Below are 17,715 nucleotides of genomic sequence, written 5' to 3'. Positions count from 1 at the left end.
GAGAGAGGAAGGGAAGGACCACACAGGGCGGAGCACTGGGATCCATCGATCCCAACGTAGGCACTGTGCTGGGCTGAAACTTTTCTTGCTGCAATGGTTCTTCAGACAAGATTGCTGGCAGACTTCCTGAGGATGAAATTGATGCAAACTATTCTCTGGAGCACACCAAAGGGAGATGAGGAAAAACAACATTTCAAAGCACCATGCCACTGTCCTTATCAACACTATCCTCTGGCATGGGGAAAGGCATTCAGAGTGGATAATCACAGGCAAAGATCACCCAAAATACCACTCTAAATGCCCCCGTGCCAGCATTTGATATCAGGTAGCAAAGAGAAAGGTTTGCAGAGAGGATTAGCACTGAAGGCCTCAGCTCTAAGGATGCAATAAACACCACATGGAGGGAGCACAGCCATGGAAAACCGTTTGGCATTTCATAATCAAGTCCCCCACCTTCACACTTAAGTAATATTTTATCGTCTAGCATCGTGTCTTGGCACAGAATTCCACAGGCTGAGACTCTTTTGTAATTCTGTACTCTACAATGTTGTTCCCCCCCTGCCACAAGGAGACCTCTGTCCAAAGGTGGAACACAAACAAGCTCCATTCTGAGTCATAAAAACATAACACATGCGTAAGTGCATGCAATAATCTTTGTATAATTTGCCCCTTAGTCATTGTCTAGTCCTATTATGTAAATCTGAAGCATGCATTTTTGAAAATAAAGGGTTTCAGTAAAATAATTACTGTTGTAATCCTGGAACCACACCCAATAAACAGTTTAGCAATCAACTGGCTCCATATATTTGAAAGCTATAAACAGATTAGTATGAAATTAAACAAGTAAGGGCCAAAATCTCAGTTGCTGGTGTAAATTAGTACTGTTTGACTAAATCAAATTAGCTGCTTGATTGACTTCAATTAAGCTACACTAATTTACAGAAAGCCATCATCTCTTCTTTCTTTATGCATATTCATCTCAGAGTATGTGTATGTGTGTAAGATATCTTTGTGTTCTATGGAGACAGTGATCCGTAGCACAATAATCTCATTTCTCTCTCTGCATATGTAGATTCATGAAATTTAAGTATGGCTTCAGGCACTGTGGGGAGAGGTATTGGAGGACTACCAGAGAAGACCTGATGACTCCAATCTAATAATTTCAATAAACTCCTATTCATTTTCTTAATAAGAAATTTGCTTGCCTACAGAAGACAGCCTGAGACTGGCCTTAGCAAGCTTCATTCCAAAGAACTCTAGAAAGGATCCATTAACAGTTTTTCCACAATTTGGAATAATAGCCAATTTTTTATAAAAACAATATTGTTAACTTCACAGTATTCCAGGGCAAGAGCTGCACCTGACTTTTCATACATCTGCAATTCATGACGTGACTTTGATCTCATAGTAAAAATGAACCTAATTTCAATGGTTTTTAATGTCATAAAATTGGCCACAGTAGGATCTAAAATTGCCCATAGAAGGATCAGATGGTTGTGATCTCCTTCTCATTTGGAAAGGGAGCCATTTATATTGCACTTTCGTTCTAAGCCATGTGAAACATGAGTCCTTACCACAATGCTCAGGCTGCATGTTGGAAAATTGGGGCACAGAGTCAAGCTCTGTGCTCAGCTCATGGAGTGGGAGAAACAAGAAGTTTAAGAAACAGTTTAAGATTCTTGTGCCTTAGTCACGTTCCAAAGCCATGCCTTTCCCTTAGATCATCTGTACACCATCACACTGCCAAACTAAAAATTGTCTCACCACTACAATTCTGGTGCTCTGTCTGAACAATCCCTTTTATCACAGGGGCAGGAACACACGGGGAGAGGAGAACTGTGGAAAAAGATTCTGGTCCCTTAAACACACATTGTATCTGGGTGACAGGAGTGAGATTGTCCTCCTAAATACCCTTCAAGAAAAAGTAACAACATGCTGATGGAGAAAACACATAAGGAAAAGGAACAAATCCCACACAGCTAAAAAAAGGCAGAATGGAGGACTGAGGAAATGAAATCTTGGTTCAATTTATTCCCAAGCCAATGAGACAAAAATGCTTAAACAGATATAAGCTACAAGGAAAGAATACAAGGGTGCCTGGAGAAATTTGGGAATCAAGAGGACCCAAAGGATTAAGCAGTATCTCCTCTCCAGGGCTGAGAAAAACTAGAATAGGGATACAAGTGTCAATATAGCCATAAAACTGCCAGCAAAGTGGCAAACCATAGCTGCCACCTTTCTATCACACACAAAATAAAACATCTTCCATCTTGAATTTCCACTGAATGGTCTCCTCTGGAACACGAACCAAGAAAGAGGAACATCATAGCCAAAAGTAGAAGGAAACAGGGAAAGCAGCTGCTCTGGAGAGCAAGCAGACACCCTGGTGAGGAGATACAGGTCCTCCTCTGTTTCCATGCTGAGGGCTGGTGGAAGTGGCCACACAGATCCTGGGTCTAATTCAGATTCCTTTTTTAGTATATATAGCTAACCAGAATTCATCTCTAAATTGGAGAGAGATGGATTCAACAGGTGGACTGTTAGATGGATTAGCAATTGGTTTCCCAGTTGCATCCAGAGGGTTGTGATCAATGGCCAAGAGTTGCAAAGGACATCAGTGACAAGTGGTGTCCCTTAGGGGGTCTGTATTGGGACCACTACTGTTCAATATATTCACTGATGACATCATCAGTGGGATCAAGTGCACCCTCAGCAAGCTCACAGGTGACACCAAGCTGGGTGGTGCAACTGACACATCTGAAGAATGGAACGCCAACCCAGAGGGACTTGGAGAAGCTCAAGAAGAGAGTCCATGGAAACGTCATGGTTTAACAAGACCAGGTGCAACGTGCTGCACCGGTGTCAGGGCAACCCTGGTAGTGACACAGGCTGGGAGAGGAACTGAGTGAGAGCAGCCCTGCTGAGAGGGACTTGGGGGGTGAGGGGCTGGACATGACCCAGCCATGGGCACTCCCAGCCCAGAGAGCCAAACGTGTCCTGGGCTGCATCCAAAGCAGCGTGGGCAGCAGGGAAGGGAGGGGATTCTGCCCCTCTGCTCTGCCCTGGTGAGACCCCACCTGGAACCCTGCACCCACCTCTGGGGCTCCAACATAGAAAGGACATGGACCTGCTGGAGTAAGTCCAAAGGAGAGCCATGAAGATGACCACAGGGAAGGAGCTATGAGTAAAGCCTAAGAGAACTTGTCCAGAGAAGCTGTGGATGCCTCATCCCTGGAAAAGCTCAAGGGCAGGTTGGATGGAGCTTTGAGCTACCTGGTTTAGTGGAAAGTGTCCCTGCCCATGGCAGCAGGGTTGAAACTAGACTATATTTAAAGTCCCTTCCAACAAAAGCCATTCTATGATTCCATTATATTCTATTCTAAGCTTCACAAGGACAGAAAGTAACAGCCCCTCACATGCTGAAGGTTACCTGAAAACAGAAGCTGAGCACTACAGCTACGACGCTGCTGCAATAGCATTGATCCCACACTGCTGAGTGTAACACATGCAGCCAAGGAGCCAGCAGCAGGTGGGGGTTTGGTTCAGCAGCCTTCATCCCTGGCTCATTTCACCCCTTTGATCTGCTGTAAACACACCGGATTGACTGCAGTGCCCCAATAATATCTGACACCTTGAGGCACGTGGAGGAACACGACTCTCTTTCTCATCATTTACAGAAATAAGTCTAAGGAGGGGTCTCCCTTACAGCATCTGTCATTTCCCAATTGCTGCTGAGTAGCAAGTTAACATGAAAATATGAAAAGCTTTGTTTGGGAGCACAGCATAGGGCTTGCAACCAGAGAGAGGAGTGTTCTGTATGTTCTTGTTACTGTGATATTTTCCATATACTGAGATGTTCCTAGCTGGGAAGGCAGGCAAAAGAAGTATGTATTTAGCAGCATGTGGCAGGACAATGTAGAAAATGCTGTCTGTGCTTCTTTCCCACTCTAAGCTCATCTTTCAAAGCTTGGGCTATACTATACTACTAAGTACTAGGATCAAGTAAATGCTAACATCAAAAGGAATTCAATAATATATCTTGTAAAAGCACATTTTCCATATGGTTTTACTCATTTTATGCTATCTCTCACAAATTCTACTAAGTTTAAGGGCATGAACATTTGCAGAAACAAATCATTCTTATGTAAAGCATCATAAATGCTCAAAGAACAAGAACTCTGAATTAATAGACATGAGAATATGATCCTGAATTTGTGAAGGGTTATTTCCATCTTTCAAGGAACACAACTGAACCATAAGATTGCCCATAACTGGTCAAACTTGGACTAGATATGTCATATTTAGGTGACATTACAGAGCTGCTGGCCATGTCATTATCGTTAATTTCTATGATTTTCAGCTTTACATTGAAGTTAAGATTTGTTTCTCTTCCTTTTCACTTCTTCACAGAACTTCAGGTTTTGAAATGCAATATAAAAAAAAAAAACATTGTTGAGTTTTAGAGTTTTCAGGAAAAGGTCAACAGACATATCTATCTAAGTTTTAACTCCCACATAGCACTGAAGTGTAGAGATAGATTTTTTTAAGTCATCTGGATGTCTGAATAGACTGAGAAATACATGTTGAGACTGTCAAAATACCTACTTCTTCCAAAAATCAACAGGTGATGTTTGCTTAGGAACACATGAAAAATCTCATTATTTTATAATCAATATTTTCAAGCTTTTATATTATTTTCCTAGAAAACAGAGCCCACATGGAGTCTCACCTCCAGGACTCACTTACTGGCTGCTGAGCAAATCTCATCACTTTTGGTGCTTGTTTGTCCCTATAACCACAGTAAGGGTTCTGACAGCCAGAGAAGATGTGCTTTTCATCACAACCCATCTCAAAGTGTACCAAACTAGCTGCGTAATATTTAGAAGCTGGCTTCTGCAGGGTAATTCAATTAGGCAGCAAGGGAACTCTGTGAAGCTGATAGAATGATTTCCATTGGCATCACTGGACACCAAATCAGGTCTAACAAGTAGACAGACTTGAAACTATATGTGCCTTTGAAATGCCTATATATAAATACACACAGGGACATAAACAGCCCATCTGTGTCTGAATTTCCTCATCTCAGAAATATGGATAACAACAGCTATTTACTCTTTGTTATAAAAGGCTGATAGTATTTAAAGCAATTGGTGTGATGACTAATTAGCTAATATTTGAAATTTTAAAGCTCTACATAGCTGCTAAGTACTACTACTAAATTAAGCCAACTCTCAGTAAAGGCAGACAGCCTGATCTTTGCTGCTTGTTGACACAAGACTAATTATAAATAACAAGTTCCATAAATTCTAAAATATGCCATACATGGAGAAACTAATGAAAATTAAGATTAATAAAATGGTACATTATCACCATTCAATATTAACATTTATTGGATTTCAGACTTTTAATCAGCAATGTCTACAGTAATTTCCCGTTCTATATGCACTATCCAGCTAATAAAGCACACATACCTTTTTCATTGAAAATAAGGCCTGTGTTAGCCTTGTGCCATCATACTAATGTTGATATTGCTAACTCCTAAATCAAGAGCCCTGTTCATCAGCTTATGAAGATCCAGTTAGGTTTGCTGCTCTTCCTACTCCAGCTGTAAGATTGTAACAGAATCTCATTTTTAGTCACCTCCTAACTGCAAACCTAATCCATTAATGACCACTCTGTTTCCATTTGGCTCTTCCCAGATTGCACCAGAAGCTCACAGTTATTCTGTAGTCAATTAGCATATGCAAATCTTTCTCTGCCACTTTCTTTCCCACCTTGTGCTGCATTTTTCCCTAGGGAACAACCATTTCCACTAAAGGCAGAAATCTTCAGCTATTAAACATTTAGTCTGTTTTTATTGTCCCTGCCCTCACACTCCCTGTATGGGAAGAATTGGACATTATCTCTATCTTGACAATGCCTCCCTGTCTTGTGTCAGCAGAGAATTTCATAAGTCAGCTCCAACCTTCTACACCCAAGGCATTAAGGAAAATGTTAAGAAAGATCAGTCCCAAGCTGGTCTGTTAGGATTTCCACCAACAGGCTTCCACCAAACTGGCAGAACCTGTGCCATCTCCCTGGTCCCTGCCCACCTTCCTCAGCTTAAGGAAGGTGTAGTCTGTCTTTGCTATTCTAGCATTTCACTCTGCCAGAGCAGTTTAGCAGATGAAATCTGAACATTTAAAGTTAGTCTACTTTATGCAGACATTTCTTGTCATGATCAGGGATATAGTCCAGTTTTTCCAATTCCAGAATCATACAAAACAAGTATAGTACTCTATGCCCAGCTTCAGAAACGTAGAGGTAAGTATAGGTTCTTCATATACATTCAACCAAAACATTACCTGGTGTGTTTCAAAAAACGTGGGGAATTATTCCTTTTCAACTGACTAAACAATTACTGGTATTTATTGTCTCTATTTTGACAGAACTGGTTTAACACATTCTTAAAAAAATACACAACTTATTCTTTTTGATCATCACAAGTGTCATCAGCCTACCACAAATATTGTATTAAATAACTCCGCACCACAAAGAAACATAATCCTCTAAACATTGAATCAATGTATTTGCTAAGGAGGTGTGTATCCAGTCAAGCCATCTCAACATATAACTGATCCCCCAGTGGGAAGCAAATAAACAAACAAGAAAACAGAATATCTCGCCTTTGAAATGCCAGTTAACACAGCTCCACAGGCACAGTTTTTCTCTAGCATTTACCCCCCAAGAGGCGGCTGCTGCAGGCACAGGGCTGCTCTTGCAAACTGCCTGGTCTACAGCTCTAAACAAGGGTGTTTGCTGGTCATACTGTCACCAAGGACCACACAACGCTCCCCACCAAGACAGGAACAACGAGGCACTTCCTCCTCTCCTTTCCTTCTTGTTTCCAAGGCCACATGCAGCCCCCTCCTCTCCCTCTGGGAAGCTGGATTATTTTGTGATGGCAGCTGGTCATTCCGTCCCTGATCCTCCCTGACATCGACAGCACACAGAGCCCCATGTCTCAGAGGAATGTGGGTAAAGCTGCTCTGTTGGGGCAAATTATCTCCCTTGTAAGAAAAATTCCCTCCCTTAAGACCAAGAATTTTGATTGAAAATCACATTTTGCCTGAAGGCATCCTGTTTTTTTAAGTCTTATCCTTTTCTTCCCAGAAAAACATTAAATCAGCCAAATGGTTCTAGCTGCCCCTCCACTGGAAGGAAGGAAAGTAACACCCAGAGGATAAAATACAGAAGGAAAAGCATGACTGGTGAAAAAAGAAGTAGTACCACTGACCTCTTGACTCAAGGGCAGTGTGGGGAGGAAGGCAGCTCAGAGTGGGAGGGAAGTGGCAGAGGGAAAATAGTTTGCATATGTGCGGACACACTTGCAGATACTGATTTACCAAAGCCTAGTGAGGAGGCGTCAGCCTCCCTGTTGGCACCAGTTTGTGCAGCCTGCCTTCCTGCGTCTTGTGGAACAGCCACACTGCAGCATGGCTCAGCAGCTTCCCACCCAGTTTGGGAAAGGGCATCGCCTGTCCTCAACATATGCATCAGCATCTACATCTTCCCATGGGAAGGGGCAGTACTATTGGAGACCACTGCACTGCATGTGCTATTTCCAAAGGAGGTGCAACACTGCTATAAGCTTACATAAGGAACATGAGCTCATCCTGCATTTTCTCCACCTCTGGAGCTCCTGAAGACTTGTTTGCAGACCGACTCTAAAGCTACAAGCTTGTTTTCCCCGCAAAAGGGAAAAACAATTAGAAAACTTTTGCATTCTTTGCACTTAAAAGGGCAGGTCCCCTTACACCAGATACTGCTCTTTCAGCAGATCTTTGTGGGTGGAGATCTCATATCAGCATGTCTGCCAATTCCTGCCAGAGTTTCATCCAAGCCACAATATATAGAGTCAACATTAATTAGCATTAATTATTATTTATAAGAAGCAATATTATCTGCATTGCTATCATTCACACTTATTTTTATGCCTTACATAGGGTACATATACATGGTATCTCATTGTTCAAATAGAACGAGGTCCCATGAAATCTGCAGACTAATGCACACTATCGCCATCCTTAAACCATTTTGAAGAGGTCATTGTAAAAGCTAGGAGATCCCCTTTTCTGTGCTCCCATCAATTTGCCTTCTACTTTCTGTTTACAGCTAGGTCAAGATTTTTCTTCTCTTCCCCCCCCCCCACAAGCAGGAAAGAATAATAAAAAAACCCAAACAACTGCCTAGAGATCATAAAATTATTTTCTTTCTAACCAGAAAAACAGAAAAGAACCAACACAAGAAGAGCATTCCCCCCCACCATTTGGAACATCTAAACACACAGTGTTTACAGCACAAAACTTTTAAGTGAGCCTTCTGCACTTCACCAGAATGAACTGGTTTCATACTAACAGAGAAAACACGCTCAATGAATTTATGTTGAATTTACTCCTCTGTTTTGTTGGCACAAGCAGGAACTTTCTTAAGCACCACTTAATTCTGCTTCAAATCGTGTCTCCAAAACCAGAACTGTCCTGTATGAAACGGACTTGTGTTAAGCAATGGAGGTGATTTTATTTAGTTCCCATAAAAGTGAGAAAAATTGCAAATATTACAAAATTCAATTTAAAACAGTTAATTAGCCCAGATAGCTATTATTAGTACTACAGAAGTTATTAGTATTGTTGATAATAACTGCTCATAAATAATGATTTGCATACATTAAATTTAGTTAGAAGAACTTATGAGCATTAGCAAATCCTATAATGAGCATGGTCCATATTCTCCTTCTAATGAATTCTGCCTTACTTCCAGTTTAAATAATATTTTTTACCACTTTGTTTCTTGCTTATTTTGTTGCTTGATGCAATACACAATAGCAAAGGCACCAAGATTAGTTCAGTAAATTCAATTTAGAAAGCCACTTTTACATAGGCCAAGTTTAATGAAAATACTCTTCAGTATGTTAAAGTGAATTCCCTTAGCCAATCCAAGCTGGTTGGAGAAACTACTAATAATCAGCTGGAACTGCTGAGTCAAAATTATGAATGAGATGGAAACACTGAACACATTTTATGCGCTCCCATTGCTTATACTCTATTTGAGATTGTTGCAATCACAAATTATGCCCTGCTCTGAAACACTGCATACTTTGACCAATATGAATTGCAACATTTTGCTGAGGAGTCACAACATGTTGTGTCACACTGTATACACCTTTCAGCCAGAAGTATGAACTGAAAAGAGCAGGAAAACTTTGCACTGCCCCTTGCTGTTGAAAGCCAACTTCCATCTGAAAACATTTATAAGCAGTTTGATTTCTATTAAAATGTACATTTTATTTGCTTTACTAAGAAATCAGACTAGCCTTATTTAAATTTCCAGATACATGAGAAAAACAACTTTAAAACTAGATAGTGTTGGCATATTTCTAATTTTCCCTATTATTCACATATATGTCAGATTAATTTTGTCCATAAGTTATCTAATCAGAGGAAAGAAACCACACCATTTTGCTTACACAAATAGCAAGTATGCACATTATAAAGGGTTCTTTGGTTGTTGTTGATTTTTAGCTAAAATAAGTCATGAACAATTTGTATAGAAGAGCACCTGAGAATACTGTTTACAGCACATTGGCAATTAATACATAGAAAAATATTTGCAGAAATTATCTTGATTTTCTTGTTTCACTCAGTTTTCTAATTCTAAAACATTGTACTCTTGGTTATTTATACGAAAAGACAGGAAGAATGCTTCCAGGATAATAAAAGCATTCAGGATGGGGGGGGAGGGGGGGGAAAGTTTGATCTTCATTGTATCTCTAACCAGTAATTACCATGCCATTATATTTATACCAACAGTCAAGCACTTTGCTGGCATAAACAGACACACCTCTTTCAGCAGCAGGGTTGCAATCACACATGCTAGTAGCTATCTTCATCCAAAATGCACTGACAGTTAAACGTGAAGAATGTATAAATTATTGTCCAGATCTTTAGCTGGTTCATCACACAACACTTCACTGAAGTTAATAATGCTGTACCATCTGATAACACGTCCCATTATTCACAGCTTAATTAAATTGTGCATGGAAAGTTAACAGAAGGAGGTAACCAACCAATGCAACACAAACAACACAAAACTCAGAGCAGCAAGATTAAGCTGGCTCTGTTAAGCAACACATCAGTAATGGTGGAAAGAACACTTCTGGAAAGCACTGGGTGTCAATAAAGACATCCTTTTTAGTATTGATGAAGCAAGGCAGCTATCAGGACACATGAAAGCACATCTTAACTCACCTTTTCCTGGAGCAAGCACTAATGTTCAAGCACTTCGCAGAAGGATGTTACAAAATAGCCTGATGGGAAACATTCTTCTGCACAAGTCATAGCAGAAAGGACTATAAACCAGTGGCAGCCAGGTAAAGGAAGAAAATATCTGCAATGCTTGCGGTGGAACACAGTGTGCAGCTTTTGGACAGCAAATAAATTTTGAGGGGTAATCCCTCTCACCTTACACAATGTTTTTGTCTTGCTCAGTATGTTAAATCCTATCTTAACGTCAGGATGAAGTTTGATTTAATGGCGAAAGTAGCTTTTCTTTTCATAATCAATGACCTTACATAAATAATCTCTTCATAAATAATTTTAATAAATGAGCAGAGTATCTCAAGCATTAAAAGCTAAAGAACCTCCATTCTAGGTGCTTCATAAGAGAAGACAGACCAACTGGAACTGATGTTAAATGCTTTTCAGAGCTCTGTAATACATCCCAGGTGGTCACCTGGGAAGCCTTAGACTTCCTTTCAGCTAACAGAAATACTACAGGGTGAAAATCACTTCATGTACTACAGTCACCTGTTTTGGGATGAGATTATAACAATTTCCTGGTGTGACAACATGTGCAGGCATTTAAAATTTCAGGCAGCAGCACTGAGAACCCACTATCTGCAAAGCAGAATCTACATACTTAGAAATCTTTAAAGGTACAAATTTTCAGTTCAATCTGACTATTACTATTTGGTTCCTTGGCTTAACTTTCTTGTTGCCTGTGAAATTGTCAGTGTTTCTCCAGTGTTTAAAATAAAACCACTCTTTCTTGTGCTATGACTTTTGAAAACTTTAGTAACTTAGCCAATAGTTTCCTTGTAACAAACTGAAATGGTGTTTATAAAAATAATTTTTAAAAAAATTTAGGCTGCATCAAATCTTACCTCTGAAAAGCAAGGCTCACAACATGCAGAAAAAGACTGTTTCCCTGAAATGTTCTTGGGCAAAACTCTTCAGCTTCACTGGGACAGAAACCCAGCCAATACACCCCCAAAAATACACTGCTAAAGGGAGCAACAGTGCTGCTCTTTCCTGTCAAGAGCAGATGGGAGCAATAATACCTTATCAAAGCTTCAAGGTATGAAATGAACACAAATATTCATTTAAGTTACATTTTGCACTTGCAAATTAAAAAGAGCCAGGTCATGCCCTCAAGAAGCTGGTGTGTGATTGTCCACGCTATTTAACTAGCAACAAGCCTCCTACAAGGGCTGTCCCTCTAACCCAGCACTTTCTCATGCCACACAGAGGCCTCTGGTCAGGAGATAACACGGACAAAGGACAGTTCCCTCTAGACAGCACAGATGAGGCCACTTCTTTGTAAGGAAGAGAATTTAGCCATGCTAAAGCCCTCAGGGGAAGGACTGGGTGCTGGCCTGTTTTTATTAGAGCTAAGGTAGCCCTAAAGACCGGATGGGACATTGTGGGCACCTTAAAGTGCAAGATCAAGATTGTATCTGGAAGACTCACCATACCGTGGTGTTTCAAATACTAATGAATACATTCATGCACAAGAGCAATTTTCCCAAATTAATTAGGATTACTCCTATGTATAAAAGTATGCCAGCGTAGGTGTGCGCAGAAGAGGTTCTGGAATGTCAGTCATCATATACCCATCAGTTAAAGCACACTCATAAATGTTTTTGTTTGAAAGATTGTACTAACCTTAATATAAAATACATGTTTTCTGGGTCTGATGACTCAAGAAGAACTTGCAAGTCTGTACTTTAACTTACTCATCTTATATAAATAAACTTTCCCCTTGTGGAAGGGAGTCCTATGGCATTAATAAATAGGGATCTTTCTCAACCAGACTCAGATTCTGTAAGAGTCACTTAGGAACATTTAGACTAATTATTTGTTGCGAATTATTCACTTGACTCTGTCTCTTCAATCAAGAAGCACGGCACTATTTCTTTCAGCAGCACAAGCCAGTATAATAGAATACTCTCATATCCAACACCATTTAATTAAAGTCTCAACTGGGAATAGTCATGAGTCTCGACAGAGTTTTAAAGGTTTGAATGCAGGCCCACTGGAGTGAGAGCCCCACCTACTCAGTTTGCCTCTGCACCTGACTGCACCTATTTTCTTCATGGGGCCAAAATTTAATGACAGCTCGTTTAAAGGCCAAACTAGGGGTAAGAGGGTACTGGGTATTGCATCCTGCCTTCAAAATAAACTCTATCCAAGTCACCAAGACTTACTCACAGAGATGGCTATTTTTTAAAGTAGTGCTGGAGGAGGCCATTTTCCCCACACCACTTAGATAACTCTTAAAATTTTTTTTAAATTTGTGTTGGGCCTTGTGGAGTTTCTTGGCACTGACCATGTGTCAGATGGAAAAGGTAAAAACGGACTGCCTTCCAAACCCTTATGGCGTAAATAAATCAAGCTATGAATAAGAACTCTCATAAGTGATGAGTAAATATCTCCATTGCCTGATCCATCAATGTCAGGTGCCAGAGCTTACATTTCTCATATATGAATAGTGAAGTCTACAAATATTTGAATCCCTTTGTGTATCAGTCATGCTCTATTTCTCATTCATAATCTCCTTTTCTTAACAGTGGCTAGAGATTTTCACTAGGAAAAAAAATAAAAGGAGGAAATATTTTGTACAGAAACTGCAAGTGGAAAGAATTTTCAAACTGATGCGCCCCAGCCCTTTTAGAAATTACATACTGATGTTCAACCTTTACTTTTCCTTTTTTTTTTTGTAATTTTTATTCTATGTAAAACAAAACAAAACTAAAATCAACCACAAAAAAAACCCCTCCACTCCTCAACCACCCCTAGCCATGAAAGACTGGAAAAGTATACTCCAAGAGACAAAACGTAGATGAAAGACAATCGCTTCCAAAAGCACCATGGGAAATGAAAAGCCAGAGAACTCCCTAGCCTGAGGAAAGTGTAGAGGGGAGAAGCCCAAAAAAATTACACCAGCAGAAGAAGTCAAATTGGAGATTTCTGGGCATCCTGAAAATTTTCTGCAGTCTAAGTGGAACTGCTCTGCAATGTGCTCTCAATTGGAGCTCTCTACTCCAACTTTCTCCTCATCTTCACCTCTTTATCTCAGCTTTGCTCCCTTTTCTTTTTCATATGCTACCTTTAACCTGCCTGATTCCCTCCCCCATATATTTCCATTAATTTATTTTTTACAGTAAAAAGGTTCTGAAATGCCATTTCTATCATGAAAAAAATATCAAAGCCTCCCAATATTTTTAAACAGGAAAATGATCCATGTACAAAGAAACCCAAAGCAGCATCTGGTGCCACAGTAGCAATTACAATCCTGGAGAAGTTAGGATCCTGTTTGTGCTAGACTGCCTCTGTGCACACACACTCACCCACTCCCTCCTCACGGTCCTGACTGACTTAGAGGGAAGGAGCCATTGCATTAAAGCAGATTTGGAGATGTTTAGTAAGACCTGGTCATAAGCAAACAAATCAGGACTACTGACAGGTTTACAGGGCAGAAGATACTGGGTGTGACACACCAGAAAGTCACTTGTAGACATTAAACTGGCACAAATCCGTGGACTATGTTTTACTTACCAGTCTTGGGCTAACACCCAAGACTTTTCTCTCCTTGCAAAGGTATGACGTCAGGCACATGGCAGTTCTTGAGATTCTGTATAAGCCAGCATTGCCAGAGGCTCTGTGCAGGTGTGGTTAACAGTTATTTAATGATTCTTCACAATTGCATGTATCTGTCTGAACATAAATACAGTCTGATCGTAATCTTTCTTTTCACACCATGAATTTGCCCTAGTGTTTCCACCCTTGCAGATTCCCAAATGCCCAATGTCTGTTATTACAGACCTGAGATTCACTTCATCATTTTGAACCACTCATGAGCACTTTGCTGTCCTGTTGGCTTGGTAAGGTGAAGAGAATGAAGGCAGTGTATTTAATAGAAATGCTCCAGTTCTTCACTTAAATTCTTTATGTTTGGTTCCTTGATGACTCACGGGACTCTCCTCCCTTCCCCATGTTTACACAGTGATGACAAGTACTGTTAACTTTCTAAAAGCAAAATTATCAAAAAACCCCCAGAACACTGGCAATTCCTGGGAAAAGCTCTCTGTCTTTCCTCTCTCCCAGCAGTTGCACGAGCCTAAGCAGTTGCACAGTTCAATTAGTTAAAATAATTTTGAGTGATAGTTCAACTGTTTCTTTTCCAAAAGGTAATAGTTTTCCTAATTAGTCACTTGCTTTGATAAGGCACTGACTTTTACTCTAATCTAAATTAACAAGGCTTTATCTACCTGCATCATTTAAACACACCCTACTTGCAAATCTGGTATGACTAAAAACCATGACAAGTGTTTGGTTTCATTTTACATTTGCTTCAAAGTGCCCCACTTGGAGGTTAATTATTAATCTACTAAAGTATATGTAAAGGTTCAGGGAAACAACAGGGTTAGTAGGTAGAGCAGCAGTGGAGGAATTAGGAAACCCATGTCCTATTCCCATCTTAGATCATGTAAGTTTGGCCAAGACATTGAAAACCTGTGAACCTTTACTTAGAGAACCAAAATAGCACACAAAGCACTCTGACATCTGTAGGGAAGAAATTTCATGGGTGTGAGGTAACAAGATGTTTATTCACACCTTAAAGAGACTGAAACTCAGCTAATCCCTTAAGAACTCACCTAGGAACTGGAAATCAAATACACAGTGTATGCAACTCAACAAAGTAATGATTTTATTACATCTGCAGCAACAGAAGGACCAGCTCTCCAAGTCTTTGCTACATTGCTCTGCCATCTGAAAGGTGTTGAAAACATGCTTGATTCCTAGAACCAGTTTGCAGGACATAAATTCCCATCTCTTGCCACCTGAGGTACTGCAGTGGATGTGCCCTCCATACAACTCTGCTCTCTGTTCCAGGAGTAAGCCAGCAGCATGGACCAAATTTTCAAAGATACCAATGGTTCTGGAGCTGTCCAGGGAGTTGCAGAAAAGAAAAAAAGAACACAGCAAATGGAAGACAGAAAATGCACCAGAGAGGTACAATTTAGGGGTAGTACTGCCAAATCCTGCCTTACCACAGCAAATTCTGACTGTCAGCAGCCTGCTCCAAAATAGATCCCTTATAATGCATTTCACTTGGTCTTGGAAAAAATAAAAATCAAGAAGGTTTTCACACCATTATTTATTCATAGATTTGGTTAATGCTTATATAAATCATGGGATTACACCCAGAAATAGCTTTTTGAAAGCAAAGAAACAACAAAAGAAATCCAACCCAGAAGTAAGAATGTTAAATACTTATTGCTGTTCAACTTGAATATTATTGGTAAGGTGATTAATTTGTTGATCCACAGTGCTATAAATAGTACTTTAACTTTGTTGAATTGAAACATATCCTTCATATCTCTAGTCACTGTTTACCCATGTAAAATATATGTGGGTTTGAGTTGGCTTAGGTGTACTCCAGCAAGGGCTAGCAAAGTTCAGTGAGCCTCCACCACATATTCAAAGTCCTTCATGCCTCGGTTAATTTTGCTGTAATTCTCTTACAAGGTTCTTCACTTTCCTCCATCAATGCATGGACTTGAAGGCAGTGAGAGGCTATTCTAACAGCTCAGCTGGTGTTTCCTCATATCACGGGCCAGTGATAGCAAGCCTCTGGCATCAATACCAAGTTTGATGCCAACAGATATTTGGTCCGGCACCAGCAAAAACAAGCGATGATGGTTTCTTTTTAAGTTTGTTTGGCACCAGTAGCAAAAACCATTCACTATGCTTGGCAGAGAGCCACAGAATTTCACCAAATGGCTTCTGCATCATAACTTCATAACAAGCATAACACAGTGTAACTTCTAATTGCGGTGGAGCCTGCCCCTTAGCAAGCAATTCTCTCCTGGCAATTATATCCAGGATTATCAATACATGTGCTGCTTTCCAATACCAGTTTCTTCCTTACTGTAAGAAAAATTCCCTTGAAAAGATCCACAAGCCCCTAAGTCCATCACCATTTGGATTTTGTCTCTCGTAGTGCAGTTACATGAAACCCAGTAATCAGCCATGAGAAAAGCCTTTGGGGACAGTTTCTGAATTAAGTCATCACAAAATATGTTGTAAATACTGTGTTGATTTAACCTCACCCTGCACTCTTTTATGTCACGTATTTCTCAGACTGCAAACCTGCAATATATTCCAGAGAGGTTCATCTTATGCCAGTGTGGAACCTCATTCAAGCCCTGGAGGCTTAACACAGCACTAGTAAAAAGCGAGAATTAGCTATAAATTATCTGAGTCTCGAGACAGAGCAATCTCCATTTTGACAGCTCCTTGCTAAATAGTACAGCACTTTTCAGTGAGGCCTTGTGGTGGATACTTCAGTGGACACAGCGCAGGACAAGTGCTCCAGAGAGCTCAATTCTGCAGGCAAGGTTGCAACTGACTTCCCAAATTATTTTCAGCAGGACTCACCTTCTCTCCTTGTCGCCTGTAAAATGGTAGAGGTCTGAGATTTGTTGGTGAAAAGGATGGGGTAAGAATCTGGAATTTTTTTCTCCAATACTAAGCATTAATAACAAGAACAATAATGTCACTTCCTTCACAGGAGAAAATCTTTGCCTGCCCATTCTGCCACAATCCAGGGCTCTGGAGAAAAAAAAAATTGCTTAGATGCAGACATTTTTTATGGAACATGAAGTGGGCACAGGGAGGAAGTGATACTAAGCTCTCAGCATGGGAAAATTTCATTCTGAGTAATGTCTCCCAAGAAAATAAAGATTGCATGAAACAAAGTAGAAATGGAACTCCCCGTTGTAAATTCAGCTCTTAGTACCTGCCAAAGACACCAGAAAATCTCTACCCAGAGGGAATGGATGTCCTTCTGAAAAAGTGCCAGTCTTTCCCAATGAGGGAATTCACGCAGACATGCATTCTGCTTCAATGATCAAACTCTTCCTCTCAAGATCTCAAGGAATTTGCACTAACCTCCTTTCTTACAGCTCAGTCTCTAGCTGGATTTCCTTCAACTACAAAAATATACATGGTGCAATTAGCCAACCCTCACAGACTGTAGCTCATTTATGCATACTAGGCACACCTCCTGCTGTGAGCAGCCCATCCAGAGCAAACTCTTTGAACTGCTCCATTGTTTCTCACGTAGTGTATGGCATTGTCCAGTCTGATCCTTCCTGGCAAGGCAGTGCTCTCCTGCAGCTTGCCACAAGAGGAGAAGAGACGATGGAGCACTTTGTCCAGCTGGTGTGCTGGACATCTCAGGTGCACAAATAAGCTTGCCTACCACTAACTACAGGACTTTCCCAGACACCACAGAGACCTTTATTGACCAGTTGTTCTTATATGACCTTACCTGGAAACCCTCTCTAATCTACAGTTAGTGGTCTGGAGAGACAGAAAGCAGAAAAGAGAA

Source organism: Passer montanus, unplaced genomic scaffold (assembly GCF_014805655.1).
Source record: "Passer montanus isolate IOZ18808 unplaced genomic scaffold, ASM1480565v1 scaffold126, whole genome shotgun sequence".
Classification (NCBI taxonomy): domain Eukaryota; kingdom Metazoa; phylum Chordata; class Aves; order Passeriformes; family Passeridae; genus Passer; species Passer montanus.
This window is presented reverse-complemented; position numbering follows the sequence as displayed.